The 15,877-nt window shown below is 46.0% G+C and overlaps 1 protein-coding gene and 1 long non-coding RNA gene across 2 annotated transcripts in view; both read right to left on the bottom strand.

Annotated features, from left to right (window-relative positions):
* The window catches only part of LOC307212113, a 150,771-nt gene extending 140,440 nt beyond the window's left edge, over positions 1-10,331 (bottom strand). The window contains exon 1 of the long non-coding RNA XR_013836839.1: positions 10,182-10,331. This is a non-coding gene — a long non-coding RNA (uncharacterized lncRNA). The remainder of the gene's footprint in view (positions 1-10,181) is intronic.
* LOC307211838 (L-threonine 3-dehydrogenase, mitochondrial-like) overlaps positions 1-15,877 on the bottom strand; it is a 152,784-nt gene that overhangs the window by 75,413 nt on the left and 61,494 nt on the right. The gene's annotated exons all lie outside the window — the stretch shown is intronic.

Here is a 15,877-nt window from a genome sequence, read left to right as displayed (position 1 = left end):
AAAATTAAAGTCCAAAAGATATTTCAGGACATGTTTCAAAATCCCTCCAAAGCTGGAGGCAGTCAGACTATGAAAGCATAACAATTCTCCTTTTGCAGCTCTGTACAGTGGTACCTTGGGTTACATACGCTTCAGGTTACAGACTCCGCTAACCCAGAAATATTACCTCAGGTTAAGAACTTTGCTTCAGGATGAGAACACAAATTGTTCAGCGGCAGCACAGCGGCAGCAGAAGGCCCCATTAGCTAAAGCGGTGCTTCAGGTTAAGAACAGTTTCAGGTTAAGAACGGACCTCCAGAACGAATTAAGTTCTTAACCCGAGGTACCACTGTAGTCATTTTCCATCTGTAGGGAGTAGGAAGGAGTGTTGTCCCCGCCCCCCGCCCTTGTAGTTGTCCTGAGCCCTGGGTGGAGTGGGGGGCTGATAGGGTTGCCATATTTCAAAAAGTGAAACCCCAGACACAAAAGTTGTTGAGCTTTCTTTGCAAAATCTCAGAGGGCCTTCTTGGTAGTGGCGCCCGCCCTGTGGAACGCCCTCCCACCAGATGTCAAGGAAATAAACAGCTCTCTGACTTTTAGAAGACACCTGAAGGCAGCCCTGTTTAGGGAAGTTTTTAATGTTTGATGTTTTAGTGTGTTTTTAATATTCTGTTGGAAGTTGCCCACAGTGGCGGGGAAAACCCTGCCAGATGTGGGGGGGGGGTATAAATAATAAAGTATTATTATTATTATTATTATTATTATTATTATTATTATTATAAAAAACCACAAAATCTACACTTCCGACAGTGGTTGCCAGACGTCCGGATTTTCTAGGACTTTTAAACGATCTCAGCCTAGACATTGCTTCCAACTGCAGTATTCTGGCTATGTCTGGGATGTATGGCAACCGTAGGTACTGGTAGGGCCAGGCAGAGAAGTAGAGTAGCCAACACATGACCTATCATTATTTCCATAGCAGGGTCTTTGTCTCCAGTATTCTAGAGTCAGGGTTCATCCACATCTCTGTTTTCCCTGTCGCTCCCCCACCCCAGCCGAGAAACCTACAGTTTAGCCCTGAATTGGAACAATGGGCAAGCAGGTTTCTCATGGATTGTCATTTGCTCTGATTGAGTGCGAAACCAGTCAGACCCATGCCTAAAAAGCATAAAGGGTAAAGGTAAAGGGACCCCTGACCATTAGGTCTAGTCGTGACCGACTCTGGGGTTGCAGCGCACATCTCACTTTATTGGCCAAGGGAGCCGACGTACAGCTTCCAGGTCATGTGGCCAGCATGACTAAGCCACTTCTGGAGAACAGAGCAGCGCACCGAAACGTCGTTTACCTTCCCGCCAGAGCGATACCTATTTATCTACTTGCACTTTGACGTGCTTTCGAACTGCTAGGTTGGCAGGAGCAGGGACCGAGCAATGGGAGCTCACCCCGTCACAGGGATTCAAACCACCGACCTTCTGATTGGCAAGTCCTAGGTTCTGTGGTTTAACCCACAGTGTCATCCAGCCATGTGCTTTCTTAGCACTGCACAAGCAAAGGTGTGGATGAGCGCCCAGTCAGCATAAAAGGAGAGCCTTTTAGCCACTGTATGCTCCAGGGCGAAGGGTTTAGGAACCCCGAAAAACCCAATATGCTTTAGTTTCGAGGAAATGGGGTGAAGGTAAAATTCGCACAAAACACCAATTAAGTTAAGAAGTTGGAGCACTCCAAACCGTTTGCCCGGGTACGTGCACAGAAAATATTAGCTAAAGCTGAAGGGCAACACAAGGAGATCTGCACTGATTGTTGCAATGCTTTCCTATTATTGTATAATTGTGTATTGTATAATTGTATAAATTCTATTGTATAAATAATGATATTGTTTAAATAATCTCAAAGGACCTGTTGATGGCATTTTACCATTGTACTGTTGAGAGTGTATTAACTTATGGTCTCTGTGTGTGGTTTGGGAGCTGCGCAGTCAGAGAAAAAACAATGCTGTCCAGGGTTGTAAAGACTGTGGAGAGAATAATTGGATGTACTCTTCCCACCTAGGATCAAATCTATGCTTCCAGGTGTCACGAGAAAGCTACAGAGATAGCGCAAGATAGTGCGCACCCCGGAAATGATCTCTTTCAGCTTCTGCCTTCTGGGAGAAGGTACAGGGTTATAAAGACTAGGACTAGCCGCCTGAGAAACAGTTTCTACCCAAATGCGATTTTGGTTTTAAACACAGTGTAAGGAGTCTCTATGGGAGTATATTGTATTTAATTATGGGGTATCAGAGTTTCTAGGGGGTTAACCAGGCTGGGATAGCTGGGATAGCAGGCTTGTTGGGTTTTGAATGTCTGATTTTTTCAATTTCGTTGTTCTGTATGGGACAATGACTATCGTATTGTATGGTATAGTCTTAGAAGGCAGTATTATCTTAGGGGGGTTGTGGATGTGAGTCAGGCATGGCTGTGACTATCATGAAGAGATATGTTTGCCTGGCCCCCTCCAGGTGGCAAGTGGAGGGCTTGAACCTCCAAGTAGGCAGAAGAAGAAGAAGAAGAAGAAGAAGAAGAAGAAGAAGAAGAAGAAGAACAGTGCATGTAGCTTGCAAGCTTCAGCTGGATGCAAAATTATAGCATAGACTGTCAGGGAGGGGAGTCTGCCCTCTTCTGCTCCCCTTTCCCAATGAACTTCCGTCTCCAGGGCCTGCCCAGTGACATCTGCAGGGATCTCCCCCATGGCACCATACCCTCCAACATTTCTCTGATGAAAATAGGGACGTCCTATTCAGTTATTATTATTTATGTTTGATGTTTTATCGTATTTTCAGTGTTCTGTTGGAAGCCTCCCAGAGTGCCTGGGGCAACCCAGCCAGATGAGCAGAGTATAAATCATAAAATAATAATAATAATAATAATAATAATAATAATAATAATAATAATAATAATAATAATTTATGATTTATGCCCCGCCCATCTGGCTGGGCTTCCCCAGCCACTCTGGACGGCTTCCAGCAAAATATTAAAATACAGTAATGCGTTAAAAGCTTCCCTTAGATTTAACTACGGAGATTTGGTTGCCCTGTCGAGAAGGAATAAAATCATCTTTAGATGGGAGTTTCCCCGAGATCTACTCTTTAGCCTCAAAGGAAGGAAAATGAAAATAAGATCAGTGGAAGACAAAGTAAAGTTCAAGTATAAATATGAAGAAGACTCGCAGAAGGGACTTGGAAAAGAGTTAAGAGCATCGGACAGAAGATCACCAGGTTGATGGACTATAGAGAATTGGCGGATATGACTGGCAGAATCCAGGACCAGGGAGAAGAGTCGGTGGAAGAAGATTGGAAAAAGTTTAAAGACTATTTATAAAAATATTGTAAAATTAATGAGTGTTAGAAAAATGTTGGAAAGGAGTTATATGGCTTTGGTAGAGATGTTATAAGGAATTAAGTACAAATAGATTATTAGATTATTAAAGGGAAAATAAAGTTAAAATATGTTAAGACAATTATATATTAAAGGGAAAAATAAGGTTAGAATATGTTAAGATAAATTACAGGACAGGAAACAGGAAACAGAGGAAGATGGAAAGGAATTGCTGAAACAGTTAATTAAAGTGGAATACAAAAAGGGAGGTGTGAGGAGGTCGTTGAAACAAGTAAATGAAAGTTAAGATACTGAACTGGGTTTTCCTACTGGTTCCCACGAGTAAAAGCAGTCAAAATCTGTGCCAACTACTTGGTGGAGATCACTGATCCCACCCTTCGGAGAGCTTTCACCATGGCACGGTTTCAAACATTGCCAACTGCTTATCTGACCGGTAGATACACAAAAACCCCAGTTGAACATTGTTTATGTCCTTGTTCTATGAAAATTAAAGAGGATCTTACACATTATTTCCTCTATTGCCCCATTTACTCGGGCTTTAGAGACGCATTGCTGCAAATTATACCCATCTCTATAACCAGTCCTGAAGATAGAGTAAAATTTTTGTTAGTTGATGCAAACCCACGTATTACCCATGTGGTAGCGGTCTTTGTGATGAAGGCCATGAAAGCCAGGGAAAGATTTATGATCAACAATGTAAAGACCCCTTCGTCGTCTGTTTAACTCGCTGCTCGTTTTCCCTCCTTTTCTACTTTGTGGGCCACTCACTAGGTCAACAGCTTTGGGCCTTAAATCTCAGAATCTGGGATGCTCCTCACCTGGCAACCCTACGAAGAGACCCTGCAGTTCTGAATTTGCCCCAACATTGCTGGTGTCCCTGCTACAGGCTCCCTTACCAGCTCCTCAGGTCGGCAACACCTCTGCTTCCCATTGGCGCAGGTCCCAAGGTCTAATTCTGGGATGGCCCAGGTGGTCTCGTTGCATTTGCTCCTGCAGTAGCCGTCCCGTAGGATGCAGGTCTGCGTATCTGTTTGCCTTCTCCGTCCTGGACCAGGAAAAACGGTTCTGGGCATCAGCTTCGGGTCATAGCTGTCAACTTACAGATTTGAAAATAAGGGAATAGCAGCCTCGAAAATAAGGGATCAGCGGCCAAAATAAGGGATTTTGGCTTAGCTTATACAGAAATCCGGCACTGATGGAGCCATTCTGCTTTTGCTGCGACTGACTGTGTTTTGCAGAGGGTTGGACTAGATGATCCTATGGGTCTACAACTCCAACCAAAGAAGAGTGGCAGACAAAACTGATGAACGACGTAGAGATGGCAAAGCTTACAGGCAGAATTAGAAACCAGGAAGAGGACCTCTTTAATAAAGAATGGGGAAAGTTTAAAATTTATTTGAAAAGCTATTGTAAAGAGTTACATACATTGGTAGGATTGACAGAAAACTTGTAGTAAAAATTTGAACTATGGATGGACAAATGATTTATAAAAATAGAGTTATGAAAGGGATGCAGAGGGGGAAATCACTACATTAAGATGCTGCACTGGTTGGAGGGGATGCTAAGCAGCAGTCGGGGCTGCCATCCTCCTGGCGCGAAGAGTTCCATCGGCCCTTCCCCGCCCGAGAGAGAGGGAGGGAGGGAGACTCTCGCCCACACCGCCTACAAGCCTGGCATGAGGCGGTTGCAGCACCGCGACGACCGCTGAAGTGCCGCCCTTCTGTGTCCCTCCCCATCCCCTCCTCTTCCTCCTCCCTCAGGCCGCCTCCTCAGCGCCGCCGCTGCTTCCGCCTCCAGCCTCCCAGGCAGTGTGGCGGGAGTCTCGCAAGAGAGGGGCTGCCTGCCTGCCTGCCCGCCCGCCACCACCTGTCTCCTCACGACGCTCCCTTGAGGGAGAAAAGGGAGAGACGGAGACGCGGCAGCTCGTGCGCGCTCTCTCTCGCGCGGTGGAGGACCCCGAGCCCCTGCTTCCCTCCCGAGCTGGGCAAGCATGAAACCCGGGAAATTTAAGGGACATCATCAATCCGGGACAGCAGTGGGAAACGGCGCTGGGATAAGGGAGTTTCCCGCCAAATAAGGGACAGTTGACAGCTATGCTTCAGGTGTCCTGTGTGTGTGTTTGCTTAGAGAAGAAGGGGAGTGGCCATTGCTACTGGGCACACCCCTAGCCTAGCCTAGGGTGTGCATGTGTGCCCTCTGATTCAGGACAGATAAAAGAACTTCACACAGTGCCGTTAAAACTATGGAACTCACTCCCACAGGAGGCAGTGATGCTCACCAACTTGGATGGCTCTAAAAGAGAACCAGACAATTCATGGAGGAGGAAGAAGAGGTTATCAATGACTGGGTGACTCTGCTCTGCCTCCACAACTGCAGTGCTTCTGAATACCAGCAACTGGAGACCAGTTGCAGAGAGGGGAGAGGGCTCTTATGCTTGGATCCTGTTAGCTAGTTTCCCACAAGCATCTGATTGGCCACTGTGAGAACAAGACGATGGGCTAGATGTGCCATTGGCCTGATCCAGCTGAAGGCTCTTCTTCCTCACAGGACCTTAACGTCTGTGAATAACCATAGTTTAGAGGTCCCGGGCCCTAAGAAAGTCAGACTATCCTCCACCAGGGCCAGGGCCTTTTCAGTGATGGCTCTGACCTGGTGGAATGCTCTGTCCCATGGGACTAGGGTCCTGCAGGATTTAACCTCCTTCCGTCGGGCCTGTAAGACAGAGCTATTCCACCTGGCCTTTAATTTGAATTCAGCCTGATCTTTTATTTCCCTTCCCTTCCCTCCCCCTCCCCTTTTATGAAGATTACCCGCTCTGAGACCCCACAGCTAATTCTCCCCTGGCCTCCTCGCTGGCCCAAGTAGGACCAATTCAGCCAGCTAGTCCTGGGGATTATCTGATGCTTATTTTCCCTAAATTGATTTTTGATTTTTATTGTTATTCATATTTTTATACAGTGGTACCTCTGGATGCGAACGGGATCGGTTCCGGAGCCCCGTTCGCATCCAGAAGCGAATGCAACCCGCATCCACGCGTCTGCGCATGTGCGGGTCATGAATCGCCGCTTCTGTGCATGCGTGTGACGTCATTTTGACCATCTGCACATGCGCAAGCGGTGAAACCCGGAAGTAACATGCACCGTTACTTCCGGGTCGCCGCAGCATGCAACCCGAAAACACTTATCTTGAAGCTACTTCAACCCGAGGCATGACTATACTGTATTTTATGCTGCTTTTATAATTAAGTGTTTTAAATTTGTTGTTAGCAGCCCTGAGCCCGGTTTTTGAACCAGGAAGGGCGGGGTATAAATAAAAAAATATTATTATTATTATTATTATTATTATTATTATTATTATTATTAAAATCTTAAGGACTGGGCTACAGTGAGGGCATCCCCTGTGCATCGCAATACAGTCATACTTGGCTCCCGAACAAATTGGCTCCTGAATGATCAGTGTTCCTGTTTTCGAACATTATTTTGGAACCTGAACGTCCTTCCGTGGCTTCCGATTTGGAAGCTAATCTTTACCAAAAATGCCATATTTAGCACTCACTTTGCTTTATAATCTACTTTTGAATTGGCAAATTCAAAAATATGTTTTGTCCGCAAAGATATGTAAACCCAAAAGCACTGTTCAGTTGAATATTTATTCATTTAATTTCCTTTACGAATCGCTTCTCATAAAGCTTCCCAAACTGATTTCACAATAAAAACATATGTATATACACACTGGCTTATCTACACCTCCCCTTGTTCTGCTGCTTCCATCATCCTCCTGGAAAAAACCCTGCTCTTTAGTGCTCAATCGGAGCTAACAGGAATTTGGGTTCCCCCCAGATTGCCATTTGTTCTGATGTATCACTAAAGAGCAGGTTTTCCCTTGGAAGGGTTTTACAATTTTTTATGTGCTGTAAGCCACCCAGAGTGGCTGGGGAAAACCAGCCAGATGGGTGGGGTATAAATAAAATCATCATCATCATCATCACTCTCTGCGTGAAGAAGTCCCTCCTTTTGTCTGACCTGAATATTTGCACATTCAGTTTCTCTGGATATCTAGTAGTTTGAAAAAGAGAGGAAAACATCTCCCTTCCACTTAGGGTACATCCACACTTCTGCATGTCCCGTGGCTAGAAAACCCGGGTCTGAGAACTTTTCTGTGTGTCCTGCACTTTTCTAGGCATGCGTCCGAGTGGTTTTGCCATTGCTACACTGTTTCCCCCCCTGGAAATACTGCTCTTTAGTGCTAAATTGGAGCAATCCATGGACAACCCAATTGTCCTTTGGTGCTAAACTTCATGTTTTCCCAGGGGAAAGAGGTGGGAGGAAATGGAGTTGTGCATAAGTCCTTAGAAGACAAACCAAGGCTATAACCCCCCCCCCCCCGCCAACACATACACACACATACACAAAATGCTTTTCTTACCTGCCTGAGCAATGGAGAGAAAAAGGAAGAGAGGGAAAAGAACTACAGAATGCCCCATGGGTGCGAGTTGATAGGATGTGAGAGGCCTGGCAGCACCCAAGAAGGAAAGTGAACGACAAAAGAGATGTGCCTGAGAAACTGCAGGGTGTGTGTGTGTGAAGGAACACAGAGTCTCCGGCCTCCCAACTCTTCCTCCTCCATGCTCGAGTGTCGCTCCACCCCAGTGCACCAGCTCGGAGAACGATGGGCAGAGATTGATGTGTAAGGCTCTTGTAGCATTGCTCAAATTCAGGGCGGCCAACCTCTGACTTTAAACATACTGGAGACAGTGATCAGAAGTGGGGCAGGCATAGGCAGGACAGAGCCTGGAGGGTGAGAGTGAAGCTACACCCTTGTGCAAAATAATTGAAACAAAGCTTGTTTTCTGTCTTACTCATAATCCTGTACTCAAAACAAACATGAAAAGTCGGTTGATCATTATGGTGTCGGAAGCCTGCAGCCAACAGAAGGAGTGATGCGCTCGCCACAATATATTGAGGTTCTACAAAAGAGAGTTATTCCAGAGCTGGAAAAGAGGCATCCTGGTGGTACTGGGATATTGCAGCAGGATCTAGCCCCCTAGAAAGTGGTGAAGAAATTCATGAAAGATCAGCAAATACAGGTACTTGATTGGCCAGGGAATTCCCCAGACATAAATCCCACTGAGAAATTGTGGGCTACGGTCATACCTCTTGTTACGTTCGGTTCAGGTTACGTTCTTTCAGGATACGTCCTGCGGCGACCCAGAAGTAGTGGAACAGGTTACTTCTGAGTTTCACCGCTCGCGCATGTGCAGGCACTCAAAATGACATCACACGCATGCGCAGAAGCGGTGAATACGTGACCCGCGCACACGCAGACAGGCAGACGTGGGTTGCGTTCTGCTCATGTTGCAAACGGAGCTCCAGAATGGATCCCATTTGCAAGCAGAGGTACCACTTGTGTATGAAAAGTCGTCTCCGTGCTGTAGACTGTACCACGATGGAGAAGCTCCTTCAGGCGCTGATTCAAGTGTGGTACAGGGATCCAAAAATCAACAGTGACTGTTCAAAACTAGTTGGAAGTGCAAAGAGACTGAAGGTACATTCTTTCACCTTTGGTGGACGTGCCCAAGGATTAAGGCCTTCTGGGAAATGATTTATAATGAACTGAAAAAGGTACTTAAGTACACCTTCTTGAAAAAACCAGAGGCCTTTCTTCTGGGCATGGTCGGCCAGATGGTACTAAAGAAGGACAGAACTTTTTTTATGTAAGCGACAACAGCAGCAAGAATTCTCATCGCAAAATACTGGAAAACACAAGATTTACCCACTCTGGAGGAATGGCAGATGAAGATGATCGAATACATGGGATTGGCGGAAATGACTGGCAAAATCCGAGACCAGGGGAAAGAGTCGTCGGAAGAAGATTGGAGGAAATTTAAAGACTATCTACAGAAATATTGCAAAATCAATGAAAGTTAGAATGATGTTGGACAGAAATTAAATGGTTACCAGCTGTAATGTAAAGTTGGAATAATAAATTAAAATAAGTTATATTAATGTGATAACAAGGATTTTGCTGAATTAAGAATTTGAACTGGAATACAAAAGGGGGAGGTGAGAGGAGGTCCGGGATATAAGGTAATGGAAATAAGAATTGGGAATTATATTTGTTTTGTTTTGTCTTTAAATGTGTATTTTTGTTTTTTGTTTTGTTAACTGTTTTTCTTTGTGTATAAAATTGGAAAATCTTAATAAATATTTAAAAAAACAAAACAAAACTAGTAGACTGCATGCCAAGCAGTGTTCAAATGCTGCTTAAAAATAACGGAGGTCATATCCATTACTAATGTACGTATATGTGTTTCAATTAATTTGCACAAGGGTGTACTTGCTATTGGGAAAGACTTTGGAAGAACGGTTGAAAGTTTACGGCTTGTACCTCATTTAAATGTTGGAAATGTAGAAGAAGAAGAAGAAGAAGAAGAAGAAGAAGAAGAAGAAGAAGACGACCGTTTGGATACTGTTAGCCCAATGCAGTCCCAACTAAAGAAGGCTGGTAAATTAATGGAATACCCTGAAATCGTTAAGTTACCGGTAATTGGGAAATTGAGAAATTGAGATGACAACAATATAAAGAAGAATGGGAAATGTTTATTGCATATATACAAAAGCAATGCACATAAGTTAATACATTAGCTTTGCTTCTCACAGTAAGGGAACTGCCAGAAGGCCCTCGGCACTGGACCTCAGTGTCCGGGCAGAATGATGGGGGTGGAGACGTTCCTTCAGGTATAGTAGGCCGAGACCATTTAGGCGGTTGCCTCACTGCAAGAAGCCAAGTTACTGGGAACCAGGCAGAAGGCCTTCTTGGTAGTGGCACCTGCCCTGTGGAACACCCTCCCACCAGATGTCAAAGAGAAAAACAACTACCAGACTTTTAGAAGACATCTGAAGGCAGCCCTGTTTAGGGAAGCTTTGAATGTTTGATGCATTATTGTATTTTAATATTTTGTTGGTAGCCACCCAGAGTGGCTGGGGAAGCCCAGCCAGATGGGCGGGGTATAAATAATAAATTGTTGTTGTTGTTGTATGTTCAAATATTTCTCGCTGTCCGATTTCTGTGTCCATTCACAGAATGGTCCGGTTACACCTTGTTATATTTTTTGCTGAGCTTCTAGATAGATGCATGTAGAGATAGATAGATATGCCGACAGACAAACATGCTCTAGGTAAAGGGTTAAAAAGAAGAAGATTCCATGGGAACAGTTATGGTCTCCACAGTGACTTCTCCATCTCATTGGAGATCTGCCCTTCTGTAAGGCATGATCACTGAAAAACTCAGTGGCCCAGGATTCCTCTCCTCTGAGGACGCTCTCTCTCAGCCACAGATGGCTCTTTCAGCTTCACTGGAGCAAGGCAGGAAAGTGCCTTTGCTCCAACCATTCCCTCCGGAGCAGAAGGCAGCTGCCAAACCAGCCTCCTTCTCCCCCCCAACTCCTCCTTCCTCACTTCACTTCCTCAGAGAGGTTAATCGGGGCACAAGCAGTGTTGCATACGACTGGGGTCCCAAAGGAACCAGGAGCTCCTTTAGAGTCTCACTCGGCGTCAGGCAAATCTGTGGGAAGCACAGCTGCACCTCAAGGAGGAGACTGAGCAGGCAAAGACCAACACCCGCTGATGCAACCTGGGCTCTCTAGGTGTACACTGGGAATTGATCATCCCAGGTGATCTGGAATGTGTCTGCAGCTGCTTCTAGACAGGTGGGATTCAAGTGCAAAACAGCAAGTTCAGGCTCACCAATTAAGGCAGAGCTGGTGTTCTCACCCAATGAACCTGCTGTCAGGAGTTCAGCCTACACTTGAGTAGGACTGGCATGTTCTCTCCCTCCTGGTTGATCGTTTGGGAGCTTCATAAGCTTTCTCCAGCCCCAACATCACAGCGACCGATCCCAACCGACACCGGCACACTTAGAGATCCACAGAATTTGCGCCCCTTGTGTGACAGCAACTCAGCATTTTGGCTAATCTACCTTTATTTACATATAAACACACACGGAGCACTGCAACATGGCTCCCTCTCTCCCTAGCATCAGACAGCAAAGAATCATAGAATCATAGAGTTGGAAGAGACCACAAGGGCCATCGAGTCCAACCCCCTGCCAAGCAGGAAACACCATCAGAGCACTCCTGACATATGGTTGTCAAGCCTCTGCTTAAAGACCTCCAAAGAAGGAGACTCCACCACACTCCTTGGCAGCAAATTCCACTGTCCAACAGCTCTTACTGTCAGGAAGTTCTTCCTAATGTTTAGGTGGAATCTTCTTTCTTGCAGTTTGGAACCATTGCTCCGTGTCCGCTTCTCTGGAGCAGCAGAAAACAACCTTTCTCCCTCCTCTATGTGACATCCTTTTATATATTTGAACATGGCTATCATATCACCCCTTAACCTCCTCTTCTTCAGGCTAAACATGCCCAGCTCCCTTAGCCGTTCCTCGTAAGACATCGTTTCCAGGCCTTTGACCATTTTGGTTGCCCTCCTACGGACACGTTCCAGTTTGTCAGTGTCCTTCTTGAACTGTGGTGTCCAGAACTGGACACAGTACTCCAGGTGAGGTCTGACCAGAGCAGAATACAGTGGCACTATTACTTCCCTTGATCTAGATGCTATAATCCTATTGATGCAGCCCAGAATTGCATTGGCTTTTTTAGCTGCCGCGTCACACTGTTGGCTCATGTCAAGTTTGTGGTCAACCAAGACTCCTAGATCCTTTTCACATGTACTGCTCTCAAGCCAGGTGACACCCATCTTGTATTTGTGCCTCTCATTTTTTTTGCCCAAGTGCAATACTTTACATTTCTCCCTGTTAAAATTCATCTTGTTTGTTTTGGCCCAGTTCTCTAATCTGTCAAGGTCATTTTGAAGTGTGATCCTGTCCTCTGGGGTGTTAGCCACCCCTCCCAGTTTGGTGTCATCTGCAAATTTGATCAGGATGCCCTTGAGTCCATCATCCAAGTCGTTGATAAAGATGTTGAATAAGACCGGGTCCAAGACAGAACCCTGTGGCACCCTTCTCCAGGATGAAGAGGAACCATTGATGAGCACCCTTTGGGTTCGGTCAGTCAGCCAGTTACAAATCCACTGAGTGGTAGCATAATCAAGACCGCATTTTACCAGCTTCTTTACAAGAATATCATGGGGCACCTTGTCAATTGCCTTGCTGAAAGAGAAAAAGAACAAAGAGAAAAAGAAAAAGAACAAAGGACAATAGTCCCACTTCACGGAAAACAGTAACACAAACATCCTGTCTCCGCCACTTCCCACTCTGTGGCGTCAAAACATACACCGTCATGTGATAGACAAAAATCTCATGACTGCAATCATGCAGCAGGAATTCTAACACCCATTTCAACCAAAACCGGACTGTTTGTTGTATGGAGGGGGCGGGGAATGCACCGCAAAGTGAATTTTTCTCTCTGCGATCCCATTTCCTCAGGCAAGTTAGCCCTGTGTATGCACACTTGATTATAACACTGTGAAAATCTCTTCAATAACCTAAGAAGAGTCCTATGGTTTGATAAGTCCAGAATATCTAACGATCGGCGGTTCGAATCCCTGCGGCGGGGTGCGCTCCCGCTGCTCGGTCCCAGCGCCTGCCAACCTAGCAGTTCGAAAGCACCTCCGGGTGCAAGTAGATAAATAGGGACCGCTTACCAGTGGGAAGGTAAACGGCGTTTCCGTGTGCGGCTCTGGCTCGCCAGAGCAGCGATGTCACGCTGGCCACGTGACCCGGAAGTGTCTCCGGACAGCGCTGGCCCCTGGCCTCTTGAGTGAGATGGGCGCACAACCCCAGAGTCTGTCAAGACTGGCCCGTACGGGCAGGGGTACCTTTACCTTTACCTATCTAATCCAGAATCCTGTTCTCACAGTTCCCTCAAAGGGATGCCAGTAAGCAAGACCTGAGGACTACAGTGCTCTCCCTGCCTGTGAGTCCCAACAACTGATATTCAGGGGCATACTGACAATGAGGCAATAATAATAATAATAATAATAATAATAATAATAATAATAATAATGTAATAATTTTGTTTTTTATACCACGACCATCAGGCTGGATTTCCCCAGCCACTCAGGGCAGCTCCCAGTAGAACACTAAAAACAGAATCAAACTACAAACATTAAAAACTTCCCTAAACAGGGCTTCCTTGAGATGTCTTCTAAAAGTCAGATAGTTGTTTATTTCCTTGACATCTGACAGGAGGGCGTTCCACAGAGCGGGCGCCACTGCCAGGAAGGCCCACTGCCTAGTTTCCTGTAACCTCACTTCTCGCAGTGAGGGAACCGCCAGAAGGCCCTCGGAGCTGGACCTCAGTGTCCAGGCTGAACAATGGGGGTGGAGGTGCTCCTTCAGGCATACTGGACTGAGGCCATTTAGGGCTTTAAAGGTCAGCACGAACACTTTAGGGCCATTTAGGGCTTTAAAGGTCAGCACAAATGTACTGGGAGCCAATGTAGGTCTTTCAGAACCTGTGTTATGTGGTCTCAGCTGCCACTCCCAGTCACCAGTCTAGCTGCCACATTATGGATTAGTTGTCGTTTCCAGGTCACCTTCAAAGGTGACCACATAGAGAGCATTGCAGTAGTCCAAGCGAGAGATAACCAGAGCATGCACCACTCTGGTAAGACAGTCTGCGGGCAGATAGGGTCTCAGCCTGCGTACCAGGTGGAGCTGGTAAACAGCTGCCCTGGACACAGAATTGACCTGCGCCTCCATGGACAGCTGCGAGTCCAAAATGACTCCCAGGCTGCACACCTGGTCCTTCAGGGGCACAGTTACCCCATTTAGAACCAGGGAGTATCCAGCTGGAGAAAGCCATTGCACCTAGTAGCCAATGATAGCCTTCTCTTCCACGAATTTTTCCAATACTCTTTTAAAGCCATCTGCTTCCTGCTGGAGTGAGTCCCATAGTTTCCCTATGCACTGCCTGAATAAATACTTTCTTTTATCTGTACCGAATTCTCTAACACCCAGGTTCATTGGCTACCCCACAGTTCTAGCAGGGAGGGAGAGGGAGAAAAGAAGTTTCTTTATTGAGGGAATGGGGGTCTTCTTAGTAGTGCTGATGGGAACAGAACCTAGGACTTGCCGATCAGAAGGTCGGTGGTTTGAATCCCCATGATGGGGTGAGCTCCAGTTGCTCGGTCCCTGCTCCTGCCAACCTAGCAGTTCGAAAGCACGTCAAAGTGCAAGTAGATAAATAGGTACCGCTCCGGCGGGAAGGTAAACGACGTTTCGGTGCACTGTTCTGGTTCGCCAGAAGTGGCTTAGTCATGCTGGCCACATGACCCGGAAGCTGTACGTCAGCTCCCTTAGCCAATAAAGCGAGATGAGCGCTGCAACCCCAGAGTCAGTCACGACTAGACCTAATGGTCAGGGGTCCCTTTACCTTTACCCTTTATGCTTTTTAGGCATGGGTCTGAGTGGTTTCGCACTCAATCAGAGCAAATGACAACCCATGAGAAACCTGCTTGCCCATTGTTCCAATTTAGGGCTAAGCTGTAGGTTTCTCGGCTGGGGTGGGGGAGCGACAGGGAAAACAGAGATGTGGATGAACCCTGACTCTAGGATACTGGAGACAAAGACCATGCTATGGAAATAATATGGTTGATTCATTACGTGTTGAGTTGGCAAAGTTATCAGAAGCTGAGTTGTTCAGGAAGACAGATGATCTTGGGTCAGCAGGTTTTCCCTGCCTGCTCTTCCAAACTGTCATGCTGGCCCACTGAACTTGCTCACAGGCATTTTCCTCCCAGTTGCCACATTTCCAATGCTTATTGTTTATTGCCTCCTCCCACTCTTTATGGGACATTCTCCCTGCTAGTTCAACCATGACTCAGCTGATTGCACAAAATCGCTTCTCTTCCTTAATATCCAGCTTGGAGGGAGAACAAGGAGGAAAGTTTTGGTTCTGGGGTGCCACAAGGATCCGTTCTAGGCCTGGGGTCCATGTTCATTTTATTCTCCAGGACTTAGTCAACTTAATTTTCTGATTTCATAGAACTGTAGAGTTCTACAATGTATTCAGTTTTCGACTGTGAACTCTCCAGGAGTGTCAACTTCTCCCATGGTACTTTGCAAACCACCATGCACATTGATTGTGTTAAACCAGGGATGGAGAGATTGTGATGGTCCAGATGTGGCTTCAACTCCCACCAGCCCCAGATAAAATGGCGAAATAGTCAGGTTGTCAGGACTGAGATGCCGCTTGTGAGCTACCCATATAAGGACCTGGTTGGCCATTGCGTGAACAGGATGCTGGCCCCAATGTGCCTTCGGACTGATCCATCAGGATTCTTCTTAATGGAATTTGTAGACAGGAAACACCTGGAGGGCAACTGTTGAGCTAAACATAGATAAATATGGATTCAGGTAAGTAGCTGTGTTGCTCTGACGCAGTCGAAATAAAAATTAAAAAAATAAAATAAATAAATGTCCAGTAGCACCTTACACCTTATAGACCTGTTCTGGTATAAGCTTTTGTGTGCAAGCACACTTCTTCAGATCTCTTCAGACACTTC

This window comes from Podarcis cretensis (genome assembly GCF_951804945.1).
Source record: "Podarcis cretensis genome assembly, chromosome: 3".
In the NCBI taxonomy this organism is placed as follows: Eukaryota; Metazoa; Chordata; class Lepidosauria; order Squamata; family Lacertidae; genus Podarcis; species Podarcis cretensis.
The sequence above is the reverse complement of the archived record's forward strand: the minus strand, read 5'-3'. Positions and strand labels throughout refer to the sequence as shown.